Source organism: Cherax quadricarinatus, chromosome 71 (assembly GCF_038502225.1).
Source record: "Cherax quadricarinatus isolate ZL_2023a chromosome 71, ASM3850222v1, whole genome shotgun sequence".
Classification (NCBI taxonomy): domain Eukaryota; kingdom Metazoa; phylum Arthropoda; class Malacostraca; order Decapoda; family Parastacidae; genus Cherax; species Cherax quadricarinatus.
The window spans coordinates 10,774,716-10,794,309 of record NC_091362.1 but is presented as its reverse complement, the minus strand read 5'-3'; the positions used below and the strand labels follow the sequence as shown (position 1 = coordinate 10,794,309).

Genomic DNA, 19,594 nt, shown 5'->3' with positions numbered 1-19,594 from the left:
GAGTTTTTACGAGGATAGTGAGGCCCAAGTTAGAGTATGTAGGAAAGTGGGAAATTATTTCCCAGTAAAAGTAGGCCTTAGACAAGGATGTGTGATGTCACCGTGGTTGTTTAATATATTTATAGATGGGGTTGTAAGAGAAGTAAATGCGAGGGTCTTGGCAAGAGGCGTGGAGTTAAAAGATAAAGAATCACACACAAAGTGGGAGTTGTCACAGCTGCTCTTTGCTGATGACACTGTGCTCTTGGGAGATTCTGAAGAGAAGTTGCAGAGATTGGTGGATGAATTTGGTAGGGTGTGCAAAAGAAGAAAATTAAAGGTGAATACAGGAAAGAGTAAGGTTATGAGGATAAAAAGATTAGGTGATGAAAGATTGAATATCAGATTGGAGGGAGAGAGTATGGAGGAGGTGAATGTATTCAGATATTTGGGAGTGGACGTGTCAGTGGATGGGTCTATGAAAGATGAGGTGAATCATAGAATTGATGAAGGGAAAAGAGTGAGTGGTGCACTTAGGAGTCTGTGGAGACAAAGAACTTTGTCCTTGGAGGCAAAGAGGGGAATGTATGAGAGTATAGTTTTACCAACGCTCTTATATGGGTGTGAAGCATGGGTGATGAATGTTGCAGCGAGGAGAAGGCTGGAGGCAGTGGAGATGTCATGTCTGAGAGCAATGTGTGGTGTGAATATAATGCAGAGAATTCGTAGTTTGGAAGTTAGGAGGAGGTGCGGGATTACCAAAACTGTTGTCCAGAGGGCTGAGAAAGGGTTGTTGAGGTGGTTCGGACATGTAGAGAGAATGGAGCGAAACAGAATGACTTCAAGAGTGTATCAGTCTGTAGTGGAAGGAAGGCGGGGTAGGGGTCGGCCTAGGAAAGGTTGGAGAGAGGGGGTAAAGGAGGTTTTGTGTGCGAGGGGCTTGGACTTCCAGCAGGCATGCGTGAGCGTGTTTGATAGGAGTGAATGGAGACAAATGGTTTTTAATACTTAACGTGCTGTTGGAGTGTGAGCAAAGTAACATTTATGAAGGGGTTCAGGGAAACCGGCAGGCCGGACTTGAGTCCTGGAGATGGGAAGTACAGTGCCTGCACTCTGAAGGAGGGGTGTTAATGTTGCAGTTTAAAAACTGTAGTGTAAAGCACCCTTCTGGCAAGACAGTGATGGAGTGAATGATGGTGAAAGTTTTTCTTTTTCGGGCCACCCTGCCTTGGTGGGAATCGGCCAGTGTGATAATAAAAAAAATGAATCTTTCCTTTGGTTTATTTATATAAATTAGATCCATTTATAATTAATAAAATTTGGGAAGAATTTAATAATACACTGGACAAATAAATTTTTTTTTTTAATTTTCTTGGGTAGAATAGTTTGTTGGTGGTTGTGCAAAGGACCTGTCCAGTTGGGCCGGCGCGCGTCAGGTGTTTAACCGTTGTGGGATCTGATAGTGAGGTGCTGGCCAGACCCCCTTATATACCTTCCTTGGATGCTTTACTTTCATAGTTCCTTGATAATGTGAGTAGTCACGAAAGCGCTTGGAATTTCTCTATTCTTTCAGAGTGGTTGTTTTGCATATATATATATATATATATATATCTATATATATATATATATCTATATCTATCTATATATATATATATATATATATTATTGTAACCACGAACGAATGGTATCAAGGTAAAACACCTAACTCTGTTGGGTCCTTAATTCTTGTAGGATTGCGTTGTCATATGGGTTAGAGCGTCATATTATTTTCGCTCACCAAGAGACGGGAGAAAACGACATAGGTTCGAATGCTCGGCTAGTCACAGTGTTATTATTGATTATATATATATACATATATATATATATATATATATATATATATATATATATATATATATATATATATATTAGAAATAAGGTATAATGTTTCCGTAGAGTTATATTCTTATAATTTCTGGTCCCCTTGTATGTAGCAGTGACAGGTCAGTGGTCAAATATTGACTATAACATAAAATTGAACACATAGGCCATACAGTATGAGACAGAGAGGGAAGGAAGGAATAGTCTGTGTGTGAGTGTGACTGATTTTGAAGATTGTTTTACACTCAGTCTGGTCAAGCAGCAATGTCTATGGTCGTGCTGCAATATTTCCGTTGTCCTGTGATAGTAGCAGAGGTTTTATAGTAGAGGAGCACGCATGTTGACACGGTGTTCTCTAGAGACTTTTAAAACCTTTTAAACCAATGCCATGAGAAGTTTTCTGAAATTCTCTTTAGTTCTTCGGAAGATATTTATGTTCAGTCTTCAACAGATATTAAAAAAAATGACCTGAATTTAAAATATTGACAAGTTTTTAAAATTGTTTGGTCTGGTGCATGTCCTTTCATAGCAGCATAACTTGTGCCAGTTTCACGATACAGATAGGAGAAAAATGCCTTAAAATACAAGTAATTCTAGAGAATTTTTAGACTCGCAAAAATGTTCGTTGCGCAGCTAAACAAAGTAGTGATACACAGGTGTTATTTTATTGGTTATAAATTCACAGACACACAGACACACACAAACAGACACACAGACACACACACACACACACACACACACACACACACACAGACACACACAGACACACACACATACACACACATACACACAGACACACACACAGACAGACAGACACACACACACACACACACACACACACACACACACACACAGACACACAGACACACACAGACACACACAGACACACACACATACACACACATACACATACACACACAGACACACACACATACACACAGACACACACACACACACACACACACACATACACACAGACACACACACACACACACACCACACACACACACAGACACACAAACAGACACACAGACACACACAGACACACACACAGACACAGACACACAGACACACAGACACAGACACACAGACACAGACACACAGACACAGACACACAGACACACAGACAGACACACAGACACAGACACACAGACACAGACACACAGACACAGACAGACACAGACACACAGACACAGACACACAGACACACAGACACAGACACACAGACACACACACAGACACACAGACACACAGACACACAGACACACAGACACACACACACACACACACACACACACACACACACACACACACGAAGAATTCCCTGCACGAGGTTCAGTGGGACAGAGCACTGACAGAGAAGTCAGTAAATGAGATGATGGAATATGTGACAACAGTATGCACGGAAATTCCCTAGGATAACAGAAATAACGAGAAAGGCAGGATGAGCCCTTGGTTCACTCAAAGGTGTAGAGAGGCCAAAACCAAGTGTGCTACAGAATGGAAGAAGTATAAAAGGCAGTCGTAGAGCCATAAATGAATATGCACAGGTAAGAAGGGAGGCCCAACGACAATACGAAAATGACATAGCAGCGGAAGCCAAATCTGACCCAAAGCTGAGGAAGGAAGGAGGGGAGATGACAAGAAACGACCGCGAAGTATATGAGGAGCTCAACATGAGAATCAAAGAAGTGTTTACAGAGGAGACAGAAGGGACTCCAGAAAGACGGAGAGGTTGGGTACACAAAGTCTCGGACACAATACATACAACCGAGGAAGAAGTGAAGAGGCTGCTAAACGAGTTAGATATCTCAAAGGCGATGGGGCAGGTTAACATCTCTTAATGGGTCCTGAGAGTGGGAGCAGAGGCACTATGTGTACCACTAACAACAATCTTTAACACATCTATAGATGCAGGGCGACTACCTGAGGTATGGAAGACAGCAGACGTAGTCAAAATTTTTTAAAGGGGAGACAGACAGGAAGATTTAAACTACAGACCAGTGTCACTGACATGTATAATTTGCAAAGTCATGGAGAAGATTATCAGAAGAGTGATGGAGCATCTAGAAAGGAATGAACTTATCACCGGCAACCAGCGCGGTTTCATGGACGGGAAACCCTGTGTCACAAATCTACTGGAGTTCTATGACAGGGTAAGACAAGTGAGGGTGGGTAGCTTGCGCTTTCTTGGACTGTAAGAAGGCGTTTGACATAGTTCCACACAAGAGATTAGTGCAAAAGCTGGAGGACCAGGCAGGGATAATAGGAAAGGTACTGCAGTGGATCAGGGAATACATGTCAGTAAGACAACGAGTGGTGGTACATGGCGAGGTGTCAGCGTGGGCGTCTGTGACGAGCGGGGTTCCACTGGGGTCAGTCCTAGGACCGGTGCTGCTTCTGGTATTTGTGAACAACATTACGGAAGGAATAGACTCATAAGTGTCCCTGTTTGCAGATTATATGAAGTTGATGAGAAGAATTCGATCGGACGAGGAGCAGGCAGAACTACAATGGGATCTTGACAGGCTGCAGACCTGGTCCAACAACTAGCTCCTGGAGTTCAACCTCACCAAGTGCAAAGTCATGAAGATTGGGGAAGGGCAAAGAAGACCACAGACGGATTACAATCTAGGGGGCCAGAGACTACAGTCCTCACTCAAGGAAAAGGATCTTCGGGTGAGTATAACACCGGGCACATCAGAGGCGCACATGAACCAAATAGCTGCTGCAGCATACTGGCGCCTAGCCAGTATACTGCAGCATACTGGCGTCTAGCAAACCTAAACTAACATTCCGACATCTCAGTAAGGTATCGTTCAGGACCCTGTACACCGTGTACGTTAGGCCCATATTGGAGTATGCGGCACCAGTTTGGAATCCACACCTAGCCAAGCACGCAAGGAAGCTAGAGAAAGTGCAAAGATTTGCAACAAGACTAGTCCCGGAGCTAGGGGGCATGTCCTACGAGGAGAGGTTAAGGGAAATCGACCTGATGACACTGAAGGACAGGAGAGATAGGGGGGATATGATAACTTCATATAAAATATTGAGGGGAATCGACAAGGTGGACAGAGACAGGATGTTCCAGAGATGGGACACAGCAACAAAGGGTCACAGTTGGAAGTTGAAGACTCAGATGAATCACAGGGATGTTAGGAAGTATTTCTTCAGTTGCAGAGTGTCAGGAAGTGGAATAGTCTGGGAAGTGATGTAGTGGAGGCAGGATTTATACATAGCTTTAAGAAGAGGTATGATAAAGCTCATGGAGCAGAAAGAGTGACTTAGTAGCGACCAGTGAAGAGGCGGGGCCAGGATCTGTGACTCGACCTCTGCAACCACAACTAGGTGAGCACAACTAAGTGAGGTGAGTACACACACACACGACGATAATAATAATAATATCTATTTCTTCAAGTACATGTACAAGGTATACAGTCCTAGCTGACATCAGTGACATACTACTATATGGAAAGCCACTTGTTATGCTGAACATTTCGGGCAAATTAGGTCAGTTTTGTCCCAGGATGCGACCCACACCAGTCGACTAGCAACGAGGTACCCATTTTATACTGATGGGTGAACATGGACAACAGGTGTGTTTAGGAAACACGTCCTAATGTTTTCCAGCCGTACCGGGGATTCGATCTATGGACCTCAGTGTGTGAGCTGAGTACGCTAGTGGTCAAGTTACGGGACACCTAATGGCAGTGGTAATGGCCACATACGCACGTATATGTACACGCACAAGTATGCACAAGTATACATACATAAATCATTACTTATCAGTATACATTTCCTAACCTATACATATTCAAGTTAACAGACATGTATACATAAATATACCAGAGCATATATCTACACATACACAAATTTAACATTAATACTAAAGAATATTTTTAATTCTTCAGGGGAAACTGATGCATTTTTGTAATTCTTCATAGAATTCTGGGGTATATTTTATTTTTCAAGAGATAGTGGTATATTTTTTTATTATTTTTCAGGAGATACTGATATATTTTCTTAATTCATGGCATACTAAATGTATTTTCATGATTCTACCGAGAAAACTGATGTATTTTCTTAATTCTTCAGGAGATACCGATGTATTTTCTCAATTCTTCAGGGGATACTGATATATAGTCTTAATTCTTTAGGGATACTGATGTATTTTCTTAATTCTTTAGGGATACTGATGTATTTTCTTAATTCTTCAGGGGATACTGATTTTTTTCTTAATTCTTGAGGGAAAACTTTTGTATTTTCTTAGTTCTTCAGCGGATACTGATGTATTTTCTTAGCTCTTCGTGAGACACTAATGTATTTTCTTAATTCTTCAGGGGAAACTGATGTATTAATTTTTCAAGGGATGCTGATATAATTTCTTAATTCTTTAGGGGATACTGAGGTAGTTTTTGTGTCTTTCAGGTTGTTGCCTAAAGCATGGTGGCTCGCCTGTGTCTGCTGGAGTCACTGCTCACTGCTGCTGACACCGTCACTGCTAGTCACTGTGTGTCACGCACCACTGGTCTTCATCACTGCTGAGGTTAGTAACACTCTTAGTTATGTATCTCTGCTAGATTACTGGGGGTCACCCCCCTCCCCTCAGCCGGGTCCCAGACCAGGTCACCCCCTCCCCTCAGCCGGGTCCCAGACCAGGTCACCCCTCTTTCCTCAGCCTAGTCCCAGACCAGGTCACCCCCCTTCCTGCAGAATGGTCCCAGACCAGGTCACCCTTCTTCCCACAGCCCGGTCCCAGACCAGGTCACCCCCTTCCCTCAGCCTGGTCCCATACCAAGTGACTTCCTCCCTCAGCCTGGTCCCAGACCAGGTCACCCTTCCCGCAGCCCGGTCCTAGACCAGGTCACCCTCCTTGCAGCCCGGTCCCAGACCAGGTCACCCTCCTTACCGCAGCCCGGTCCCAGACCAGGCCACCCCCTTCCCTCAGCCTGGTCCCATACCAGGTCACTCCCTCAGCCTGTTCCAGACCAGATCACTCCTTCCCTCTTCCTGGTCCCAGACCAGGCATCTGCTTCCCTCGGCCCGATCCCAGAGCAGACCTCTTGCTTGTTAACCTCGTGTTGTGTTAGAGTGCCTGACACTGCTTCACAAGACACTTGTGCTCAGTTTTGACAGACTTGGAACAGTTGAACCACAGCTGCAAAGATTATTTACGGTCCACATAGTGCCAACAAATCATATAAATTACTGGGAACGCCCTAAAGTCTTAAATATGTACTCACTGCAGCAGAAGAGAGAGAGAGAGATATACGAGATAAAATATATAGGGACAGTACTTGAGTGCCTTGTCCCAAACCTGCACACTGCCCTGTCAACATACTGGAGTGAGAGATATGGGAGGAAGTGCAAAATAAGCCCAGTGAAAAGCAGGGGCGCCGTGGGCACAATAAAAGACCATTGTATCAACATCCGTGGCCCTACACTACTCAGCATCTTACCAGAAGATATCAGAAACACTGCTGAAACAAGTGTAGAAATCTTCAAGAGGAAACTGGACAAGTATCTTCATCAAGTGCCAGATCAGTCAGGCTGTGATGGACACCAGGGCCAGCGGGCCACCAGAAGCAGCCTGGTTGACCGGGCAAGCATCAGACAAGCAAGCCTGGCCCAAGGCCGCGTTCCGGAAGTAGAACAGCTTTGGAAACGCATCAGAGGTGTATCAGAGACTTGGAACACTTGAAGCAGTGTTCATTGCAGCAATTACTGTCATTATCATCGTCATAATCATTGTCATAGTGAAGCGTTAAAGACTGTAGGTACTATACAGGTTCATACTGACCAGGATCAGTGGTGTGTAGGTGCGGTACAGATACACACTGATCTCTGGTTTCTGATCCAACTGAGAATGCTTCAGTTTAGTCTGCTGTGTGAAGAATAAGACACCTGCAACATCTTTGGATCTCTGTTTGTAGACGTTTCGCCATCCATTAGCTTTATCAATACAAATTCAAGGATATAATGGGAAGACACTAAAACTATATACAAAAGATGAGGTAATCAGTCCCTCAACCTTGAAGATGGTGAAGAGTGACGGAGTATTAAAGACTAAAAGACTACGGTGCTCTTCAACTCCAAGACTCAGGGACTGATTACCGCATTTTTAGTATACAGTTCTAATGTCTTCCCATTATATCCTTGAATTTGTGTTGATAAAGTCACTGGATGGCGAAACGTCTAGAAATAAAGATACCCAGACGTTGCACAGGTGTCTAATTCTTCATCTGGTCGTCATTGTAGACCATTCACGCAACAGTCTCCTGTGGGTACATATATTAGCACAGTGGCGGCCTGCTGGTTCCAGGTCTGCCTCGTTGTGGGGTTTCAATCCTACCTGTTTCGTGAGTTAAACCAGAGTGTACTGCAACTAATACAGAAACACTGATAAGTAAGACGCTTGTGCAGCACTTTGATGTCTTTATTGTCGAAACGTTTCGCCTGCCTAATGGCTTTTTCAGTCGGAAACAGGAGACAATACAGATACCTAAGTGTTGCACAGTACCTAAGTGTTCCATATGTGTGTTGCTCCTCAGTCTTACGCTGTGGTACACTATAATATACAAGAATAATAGAATACAGCAGAGGAGAGGAAAAGTGATGTCGACGTTTCGGTCCTATTTGGACCATTGACAAGTCATACTGAAGCAAGAAGGGAAAGAAGCCAGGATATATAGGAGAGGGAGCGGAGGAAGAAGGAAGAGGTAATGATCATAGAAATAGAACTTTAACATGCCTTTGATAAAGCTCTGCGTAGGGCGAAACGTTGTCTCAACAGCTGGTAAGTGTATTTTCTTCACTGTTCCCCCAGTGAAAGTTTTATCTCTACCCTGTACCTTCATGTCATTATCAGAAACGTCTGATAATGTTACAGCAAACCCGCATGGATTAAACCAAACGGAAAGTAAGATTAGTGTACATTTCGACCTCCCTCGAGGCCCTCTTCAGCAGAGTGAAGAAGAGGTCCTGCTCTGTGGCTCACCGTCAAGGCAGGTAGGCACCGTGATGTGGGGGGGGGGTGTAAGTTCTTATATCAATACTTGTGACTTCTCATTTTAAAGACGCTATGTGACCCCTATGGGTTTAGCTCTTTCCAATAATAATAATATTAATAACAATAGTTAAAATAGCTATGCCGTGCTGAATGGTTATAAACAGCCCAGGAATAGTTTTAGGCGTTTAAGCCCAGCAAGCCAGCTTTAAAACTAACAAACTAGCTCTAAAACTAACAAGTCAAATCTAATACTAACAAACCAAGTCTGAAATTAACAAACCAGGTGTAAAACTAACAAACCAGAGCTACTGGCCACTGTTCAGGTCATTCCACTTCCTGACCATCCTCAGACTGTCTCCTTGTATATTCACTTCATTGTGTGTGTGTGGTAACTTTTATGTTATATACAGATGGATTTAATAACCTACGTGCTATGCATAGGTCTGTGTCCTAATAGGCCTGAGACCTAACAGACGATACATCGTGCATGGTGTGTGCATCTGCGAGTGTTCTGTTCTCTAATGTTGTCAGGTTTAGTTCCTTTAATCTCTCATCACAACGTCTGCCTCTTGGCCCTGGGATCAGTCTCGTCAACCTCTGCACCTGATATGCTTAACCAGGTGTGGGTTTCACACTGGTGCTGCATACTCGACGCTGGGTCTGACATATTCTGTACAGTGTTGGTGATTGTATGGTTGCTGTGTGTGGGTAACACTGCGAGTCACTGATGGTTATTACTTATTAATGACCCCAGGTATTAGCAGCTTCTCCATAATACCTTCATTAGGTATGCTATGATACTTCACTGGTTGTTGCTCTTGAGAACAAGATCGCAGCTTCTAGTAAAATGATATAAAATATACCAACATTATGGAAAAAAGAGACACGAATGCAGTATAACTGACAGCGTTTCGCCCGCACAGTGGGCTTATCAAGTCACAAGTGACTTGATAAAGCCCACTGTGTGAGTGAAACGTTATCAATTAAGGATCATATTATACTGTATTTCTGTCACTTTTTCCCAGACAGCAGCAGCCGGTCCAGGGCTGCAGAATATCATGTCACTGAATAAATTCTCGTCAATATTACCCTGCAGTTCTTAAGTAACGAAACACACAACATGCATTCCAGTTTGTTCACGAGCGCTAATAACTTCCTGGCGTTAGTTGTAGAACTGAACACCACGCGCGCACACCCACGCGCGCACACGCGCGCGCACACACACACACACACACACACACACACACACACACACACACACACACACACACACACACACACACACACACACACACACACACACACACCTACACACCTACTTGTGTATATTCAGCGCCCTTATGGTCGAGGGTCACCCTTGAATAACTGGAGATAATTATATTCTCATGTTAATGTATGAGAGACGTTTTGGTTGCGTGGTGTGGAGTACCTGTGTGTTCTTGAGTTCAAGCAAAATATAATCACGAGAATGATACATCTTCACACACTGGTTATTAACCTACTGAGGGTTTTTTCCTTCCCTGCCTCCCCCAGGGGATCCTTTAAAAACTACAGACAACAGGTTCTGAGAACTGGCAGGTTCTCAGAACCTGTTGTCTACAGTTGGGTATCTTTCTTGTGGAAACGTTTAGCCAACCCGTGGCTTGCTCTGTCTAGTACAGACAAGAATGGTTGGACTCGCGAAATCGTAATGACACGATTGCAAACAAACCATTGAAGCTAGCTGTCGCAGTGTCTAACGCGACGGTCTGGAGTTTTGAGACTCTCTGACCACGGGTTCAAACCCCGCCCGTGGTATGGTAAGACTGGTTGGAGATCCGAAGGAGTTTGAGGTAATCAGTCCCTCAGCCTGGAGTCGATGTGATGAGTCCATCAGCCTTTTCAAGACTGATAATGATTGATGTGACGAGTCCATCAATCTTTTAAAGACTGATAAACTCACCACAGCGACTCCAGGCTAAGGGACTGATTACCCCAAACCCCTGATCTCTGGAAGAGAAGGCACTGGTTAGCGAAACGTTTTTGCAAAAAAGTGTTGCACGGCGTCTAATTCAAGTGTTGCACAGCGTCTAATTCAAGTGTTGCACAAGCGTCTAATTCAAGTGTTGCACAAGCGTCTAATTCAAGTGTTGCACAAGCGTCTAATTCAATTATGTCCAAGAGCATCAGCCTACGGATGATGCTCTTGGACATAACTAAAATGTAATGAACACTCGTCATTATTCAGTAACAACCCAGACGGAGAGAGAAACATAGAAGGTTGACTGATCTGTATATTTCAACCTCCTTTTGGGATCATCTTCACTGTTACTGATTAATGACCTTAAGATCCAGTAAGATTAGCTAGGTCTTCTGTCTTTATTAATACAACGTATAATTAAAGAGGGCCAGAAGAATGGTCTGTCTTGTAGACAGAACATTCTCTCCTCTCCTTCACCACCCACAACAAGAGGCGATGGACTACCCCTTTCAGCCTCTCTTCTGACCTGTGTGTATTCTTTTCTGGCTCTTCTGCTTGTTTCTCTGTTTCCTTCTTTTCTTCGCCCTCAAGGATAATTGAGATTAACACGATTGTAAACATTCCACGGAACGGGTGGGGGTATGAACCCATGGCATTTATACAACCTAGGGAGGTTAGCATGCTAACCTCCCTATGGTGTATAAATATACCTAGTTTTATGAATCACGAAATCGTAATGACACGATTGCAAACAAACCATACCCCGGCCGGGATTGAACCCGCGGTCAGTCTCAAAACTCCAGACCGTCGCGTTAGCCACTAGTTTTGAGACTCTATGACCGCGGGTTCAACCCCGGCCGGGGTATGGTTTGTTTGCAATCGTGTCATTATGATTTCGTGAGTCATGTTGACGGCAGTGAAGGGACTTGAGCTAGAGTTCGTCATGGCCACGCTAGCTGGAGATTCGTCTGTAAAAACTTGCATTTGTGGTCACAGTGGTGCCTGTGCTAACCTTCCTATGGTGTAGAAATATACCTAGTTGGACGAATCTTATTGTGGCTAGCTGGTCCAGTGGCTAACGCGACGGTCTGGAGTTTTGAGACTCTCTGACCGCGGGTTCAATCCCGGCCGGGGTATGGTTAGTTTTATGAATCTTATTGTAGCCAGCTAGTCCAGTGATTAACGCACTGGCCTGGAGTCTTACGGCTCGCTTGCCATAGTTTCAAAACTCACCCGTTCTTTGGTTTATATATACTAGTTAGTGTATTGTATACAGAATGGGACTCCACTGGCAGGGCTGCATCTACTTTCGTTGCTTCCTACCTAGATAAGAGCTCCAGCGGCCATGTTGAATTAAGAACTGGGCTTCTATACTACTGAGTTTGTCATCGTAATGGCCCTAAAGTTAACTTATGACACTGTGCTTAACTCCGTGATCATTGCTGATTCCATGTCATTACTGAAACTCTTGACTTGTATGATGACCCTTAACAACATGCTCACTGGAGAAGCTTCCCTCAAGGGAGGGTCCTTGATGCCTGTGAGCAGTCCTTGATGCCGGAGCGGTCACTGATGCCGGTGAGCGGTTCTTGATGCCGATGAGCTGTCGTTGATGCCGATGAGCTGTTGTTGATGCTGGTGAGTGGTCCTTGATGCCTGTGAGCGGTCCTTGATGCCGGTTATCAGTCCTTAATGTCGTTGATTGGTCCTTGATTCGGTGAGCGGTTCTTGATGCCCTGTTGAACCCTTGTTGGGACCTAGCTCCAAGGCCTTGTGTGTATCCATATGCTCTTGTGCTACCCTCCACAGGTATATGGGCTACGCACTATGTACAAACAGCGTCGGCGGCAAAATTCTAAATCTGTAACCTATTTTTTTTCAGTCTCTTGCACCTTTTCCTTTCGCTTTTTGCATCTCTGGGTTAACCATGGCTCCCTCTCTCTCTCTCTCTCTCTCTCTCTCTCTCTCTCTCTCTCTCTCTCTCTCTCTCTCTCTCTCTCGTATTTCATTTTATCTTGAGTAAGAATTTTAGCACTGCCTCCTGGCACTTCATGGATACAAATATCATCGTTTCATTCACTGCGTCTCCTTCCGCATCAGTTTCCCACTGCACTGTAGTCCAGGAATTCTCTCATACCTTTGTAGTCTTCTCTTTAATATCAGGGTTCTTCGTTCCCTTGCCATGTTTCTATCCAGGTTTACTCCCATGAAGGCATCAGGTGGGCCGCAGCCCCCTGGTTGAGAAATGCTGCTCTAGTATACACACAGCAAGAGCAAGAAGTCAGACATTAACAGTAAAGTCTTCTAACAAACATAACAAGAACAATAAGTCAGACATTAACAGTAAAGTCCTCTAACATAAACACAACAAGCAAGGAACGTCTTCTAACATACAGATAATCATCCATTAACAATTGTATTCTCTCTTGTAAAAATATTTATATTTCTCAGTAAAAATCTTCCCAGAGATTAGCAGTGTAATAAAAATGTTTTTACTACACATGTTAATAACCTTACACAGGCAGACCACAGCAGTACTCTCTCCACCACGCTTTTTCCTTACTTCATCCTTCATCACATACATATATCGTAGCCTTGTAAGTAGCCTTACCTTCAAGATTTTGTTTCTAATATTGACCAGCTATAAGTGTATGTGTGTGTGTGTGTGTGTGTGTGTGTGTGTGTGTGTGTGTGTATATATATATATATATATATATATATATATATATATATATATATATGAGAGAGAGAGAGAGATTGAATCTTATAATTAAATCAGTTTCATGCTAAGCTGGCCACGCTGAGGCTAATGTGTTGTGTGTAATGTTTGTCAGGAAACACGAAGTTTCCTGACTCGGGTCTTAATCATATGATGACCCGCAGCTGGAGATTTTGGTCATCTGACCGAGATCATCCGCTGTCTCACCGGTCCACCACTTGAAAAATTATGAAGCTGTGTTGTTGAATATATATAAGTTATTTTAGTGAACAAAGAGGACTGTATTTTAACGAGGAAGCTGGGCTATATGCACAGTGTTTTATAGCTGAAGGGTATATATACTGAGAGTGTAATACCTACTGTAGAGATTAGAGAATTCTTGATGTTAGTGTACAAGTGAATTCTGACCTTAGTGATCCATCTGTACTGGATACTCTGTAATTAGGAAGAAGACAGATGACTTCGATATCTTGACGAAAATGTGCACGAATGCATACACTTAGGACACCTTTATTAAAAACGTTTCGACCCTGAACGATCGTACTGATTTAGGTGAATAAATCTGTGGCAGGAACACACACAGTTTGAAGCGAGGGTGAATGAACGTACTGAGTTAGGTGAATAAATCTTTGGCAGCAGCACATACAGTTTGAAGCGAGGGTGAATGAACGTATTGAGGTAGGTGAATAAATCTTTGGCAGCAACACACACAGTTTGAAGCGAGGGTGAATGAACGTACTGAGGTAGGTGAATAAGCGTGTTGCAGCAGCACAGAGCTGAAGCGAGGCTCAACACTTGAGTGGTGCGTGTTAAACAGATGATGCTATGCCACTTAGGTTTATTATTCAAACAAAACGCATGACCAGCTAATACGGAAATGTGAGACACGTGTAGCTGAGGGCGTAACTACACTCACTCAGTCTTGGTGGCCAGATGGAGCTGCCACCCGTCTCCTGTACTTGTGTAGTTGTGTGTGTAGTGGTCGAGTTATAGCTCCTGACTCCAGCCATCTTGACTGTCGCCAAGCTCTACTCATTCCTAGCGTTCAGACCCTGATCGTACCCACCTTTGAAACTGCGTATAATGTTTGCCTTTACGTCGCTGTGGCTCATCCACGTCCTGAGTTACTATGCATCTCCCTAGGATGCGAGAGTAGGCTTTCTGGCTCTCACTCGAGTCGTAAGGAGGATCGAGCCTCCAACACTGCTTGCGCTAGTGACCCCAACAAGGTTTAAAGCTTCTCTTCAATATAATCCATCTCTAATTTCTTAAGTATTTTGCATGTCGTGATTATGTCGTCTCTGCTAGTGTTGTCAGGTAGACTTCTGCCAGTCACTCCTCGTATTTACCCGCTTTACTGGTGTGTATTTATCTGGTATTAATAGTAGTATTGAAGTTGGTATTGAAAGTGGTATTTGTGGCCTCGTTAAGAGTAGTATTAATAATGGTATTGATGGTGACAGTGATGGTGTTAGTGATGGTGCTAATAATAGTGATATTGATGGTTCTATTATTAATAGTGATATTGATGGTGTTACTAATAGTGACGTTGATGGTGTTATTAATAATGTTATTCATGGTGTTATTAATGGTGTTATGTGTTAGTGATGGTGTTATTAATAGTGTTATTGATGGTGTTAATGATACTGATGGTAATATTAATAGTGATATAGAGGGTGGTGGTAATATTGATGTTAGTGGTGGTTTTTGACTGTGTTGGTGGTAGTGGTGGTTTTTAGAATGGTAGTAGTGGTGGTGGTTTTTAGAATGGTAGTAGTGGTGGTGGTTTTTGACATTGGTAATGGTAGCGAACAAGAGGTAAGTTCACTTGTAAGGTCAGTTTGTTCAGCAGTCTCAAGGACAAGGGTGCTTATGACAAGTCTCACGCCTCACTGCTTGTGTGTGTGTGTGTGTGTGTGTGTTAAATTATTATAATCAAAAAGAAGCGCTAAGCCACAAGGGCTATACAGATGTGTGTGTGTGTGTGTGTGTATACTTACACACGTACATACATACTCACCTAGTTGTAGTCAATTACGTGTGTTTGAGAGAGACCTGAGAGTGCTCCTGACCTCGCCCTTCAATCTGTCTTGACCAAAATCTACACGGTTCTTGCCTCACCTTCCCTCTATCGTACCCTTCCTTGAAGCTGTACATGAACATAACAGTGGAGGAACACTGCAGCAGGCCTACTGGTCCGTGCAAAAGAGGTCCTTATCCCCATCACCTATGTATTTGTCGAGCCTTTTCCAAAGTTACCCAAGAATTTGCTTCAGTACCTTAGGTACTAATCAGACCCAGACCTTTTCACTCATATTTGTCCAATCTCTTTTTAAAGCTACCCAAGGTCTTTGTGAAGGCTTACTCAGCCCTGTAACAACTTCAGACAGTATTACCCAGGCTGGCTCCTCCTCAGGAAAATTAGTGAATAGAAAAAGAAATAATAACAGACAAACAAACACTTTATTATGTAGAAAATATAAAATGTAAAACACTTAAATATGAAATATTAATCCTACATTAAAGAAAATGAAAAATGAAAAATATAAATGATAACTGAATTCAACGCTAATTTAAAACTTGGGTGTCTGGTGTTGGTGACATTGTTGTTGAAATCGTAGCCGTTGCTGATGAAAGGGTGGGGGGGGGGGGGGGGAGGTCGCAGGTGTTGGTGACCATCCACTGGCTAGTTCTTCACAGTATACCAGTGAGTAATCTCTCCCGATGACAGGAAAGCAGGTTCTTTACCGTTGCAATGATGTGGGGTTACGTCTTCCAATTTCATACAGGTGCACAGGTACTTAAATGCAAAATGGGGAAGTCTCTGGACGTTAGTCCTTCTCCTGTTCTTCTCGTTGATTGACAGGTGACCCTCACTGTCATCCAAGCTGAAAATATACAGGTTACCCACTGCTTAAATAATCACTCTCCATGGCAGTGCACATTACTCAAAAGACGTGGTGATTATTACAACAGTCAACCTAGAGCAAGACTGAAAGGACTAAGTTTATTATTGGTCAAAAGTGAAGCTTTTAACCAATAAATCCACTAGAATGCAAGGCAGGCATGTACTTACAGTAGTGTTGGGAGCTGCGAGTCGAGTGATTTACTGTTTGACCAGAGCCCCACACGTCACCTTTCGAGGGGGGGGTGAAAGAGGGAGGGGAAGGGATAGCGGGAGCTAGACTGACCCTACGTTAACAAGCAGCCGGCAATCAAACTATCACTTTAGGGGTGGGGGAGAAAAGGCCGGAAAAACGGGAGCGTGACTTACCCTACCTTAACTAGTAGCCGGTAATGAAACTATCATTACTATATCTCTACTCCTATCTATTGAACTTTTCCCTCACAGTCTTATACTCTATTACTCTACTCGGAAGATCGTTCTACGCATCGACAACTCTATTGAGGAAACGTTTCGCCACAGAGTGGCTTCATCAGGAGGCGGCAGAGAGACCTATTTACACTAGTGGATGGTTCCACTGTGACTCTGCCTCCTCCTACTTCAACTCACCTGACTACAGTATATAAGCCACTTTTCTCAGCATATTCTGCACTTTTTTCAAGATTGATGGACCGGACACATCGATTCCAGGCAGAGACTGATTACTTCAAACTCCGTTTTTTCCACCGTTCTTTGTACTGGACTGATAAAGTCACAGTGTGTAAAGTAAAATGACACAAATGCAACTAATGTGACATTTTATTGTGGCAACGTTTCGCTCTCCAGGAACCTTGTCAAGCCGTTACAAACAGTACATGGACACCGAGGGTATATATAGGCTTAGAGGGTATTGCACCTCACTCTAAGCCTATATATACCCTCGGTGTCCATGTACTGTTTGTAACAGCTTGACAAAGCTCCTGGAGAACGAAAGGTTGCCACAATAAAATATCACATTAGTTGCACTTGTATCCTCTTACTTTCTCTGCTTTTTATTGGTAAGCCATGCCTCTATCCATGCTAGAACTTTACCTCCTATACAATGAGCTGCCACTTTTGTGAGGTACTCTATCGAAGTCTTTACTGAAATCCAAATAAGCAATATCATATTCTTTATCACTGTCTATTGGCCTCAAATGTTTTATTGAACGTCTGTAAATTTGTCAGGCAGGAACGACCTCTCGTGAACCCATGCTGAGATTCATTAATCAAATTATGCTCTTCAAGACGACTTCTAATAATATAAGCTATAATTATTTCTAACAGTTTGCCTGCTGTAGACGTAAGGCTTATTGGACGGTAATTTGATGGAATGGGCTTATCCCCTGATTTGAACATAGGAGCTACATTAACTATCTTTAACATCTCTGGCCCAACACCAGTTAGGATGGATGCATAAACACGCTCGTTAATGGCTGACTAACTTCCATCTTGTTTTCTCTAAGTACCCTGGAAAACAACTCGTCGGGGACTTATTTTGTTTCAGTTTATCTATCTGTTTGATAACCATGTCCCTCGTGACAATAATATAATTTAATTTGAATTATTCAGGAACTGAATAATTGTTAATATCTGGAATCTCATGTACGTCTTCTTGTGTAAAGACTGACAAAAAATAATCATTAAATAGAGAACACATTTCCAGTTCGTTATCAGTCATCTGACCATTCCCAGTTTTCAGAGGTCCTACTTTTTCCCTCACATTCGTCTTATACACTTGAAAGAACCCCTTTGGATTAGTCTTTGATTCATTAGTAACTCTAATTTCATAGTCACGTTTAGCCTTTCTAATCCCTTTTTTACTTTTACAGTGAACATATTGGTCAGTAAGATTAACCTCTCCTTTTTTGATGCGCCTATAAATTCCTCTTTTCTTTCCTAATAGATGCTTTAGCTTCCTGTTAACCCATTTGGGATCGTTATTGGACCTAATTTCTCTCTGGGGAATATATATACTATGTGCACGTTGTACATTATTAAAAAAAAATCATAAACGCAGATCCCTTCGTAATCGTAAATATGATCATCGTCAATAAAATCATTAGCTGGATTACCCCAGTCGAGATTAGACAGGTGTTCCTGAAGTCCATGATAATCGGCAGAAGGAAAATCGGGGACTTTTACCGTATTATCCCTATTCTGGTACTCCCAGGTAATGTTAAAAGTAATGGATTTGTGATCACTTGCGCAAGCTCTTCAGTGATCTCCAGATTATTTAGGAGTGTTTATTTGACAAGACTAGGGCGAGCAATTTATTACCTCTGGTAGGCTTTGTTACACACTCTTCAGGAAACAGTGCTGAACTACTTCCATAAAGTCACTAGATTCCAGATTATCGGTAAAAGAAGTCCAAGCAATTTGACTAAAGTGAAAATCCCCTACTGTCACTACGTTATTGTGTCTAGAAGTCCTAACAATTTCGTCCCAAAGAAGTCTCCCTCTATCGTGATCCTAGCCTGGAGGTCGGTATATTACACCTAGAATTAGTTTTTCTTGACCTTCTAGAAACTCTACCCAAACAGATTCTCTTACTGATCCATCTATTTTTAAGCCTGTTTTTATGCAGCATTTAATATTTTCACCTACATATAATGCAACTCTACCCCCTTCCCCGTTATATATATATATATATATATATATATATATATATCTGCACGGAACAACTTAAAGCATTGAATATGACGCTCAGCAATCATATCCCGGTTCTTTAAATTATACCATGTTTCAGTTGTTGCAATGACATCAAAGCTCCCCACACCTGCTACCAAACGTAATTTTATTTCTGATGTTTCAACAGTTAGTATAAATTACATTAATATGTTTTTTTCTTGTGAACTTTTTTCCTATTCAGCTTTTTTACACAATTTCTGTTATTATAATTACCCTGTGTTACTCAATGACTGTTATCGTTAAGATTTATGATATCGAAGCCTAAATCAGTATTTCAACACATTATTTTCCATTCTTAAACCCATACCTCTAACTAATCCTAGTTTAAGCCCTAACAACATCCTCAATTGAGCTAGCTAGAAACCCCACACCTGCTCTTGATAAGTGAACCCCATCTCTCAATACAGATTCCAAATATTGCACAAGTGTCTCATTCTTCATCTTGTCGGTTTT

General features: G+C 42.6%; 1 protein-coding gene across 3 annotated transcripts in view; it reads left to right on the top strand.

Moving 5' to 3' along the window:
- LOC128700291 (solute carrier organic anion transporter family member 74D) overlaps nucleotides 1–19,594 on the top strand; it is an 876,841-nt gene that overhangs the window by 609,362 nt on the left and 247,885 nt on the right. For all 3 annotated transcript variants that reach the window (XM_053793362.2, XM_070100019.1, XM_053793363.2), the window contains one exon: nucleotides 6,268–6,385. The gene's annotated coding sequence lies outside the window, so the exon portion shown is untranslated. The remainder of the gene's footprint in view (nucleotides 1–6,267; nucleotides 6,386–19,594) is intronic.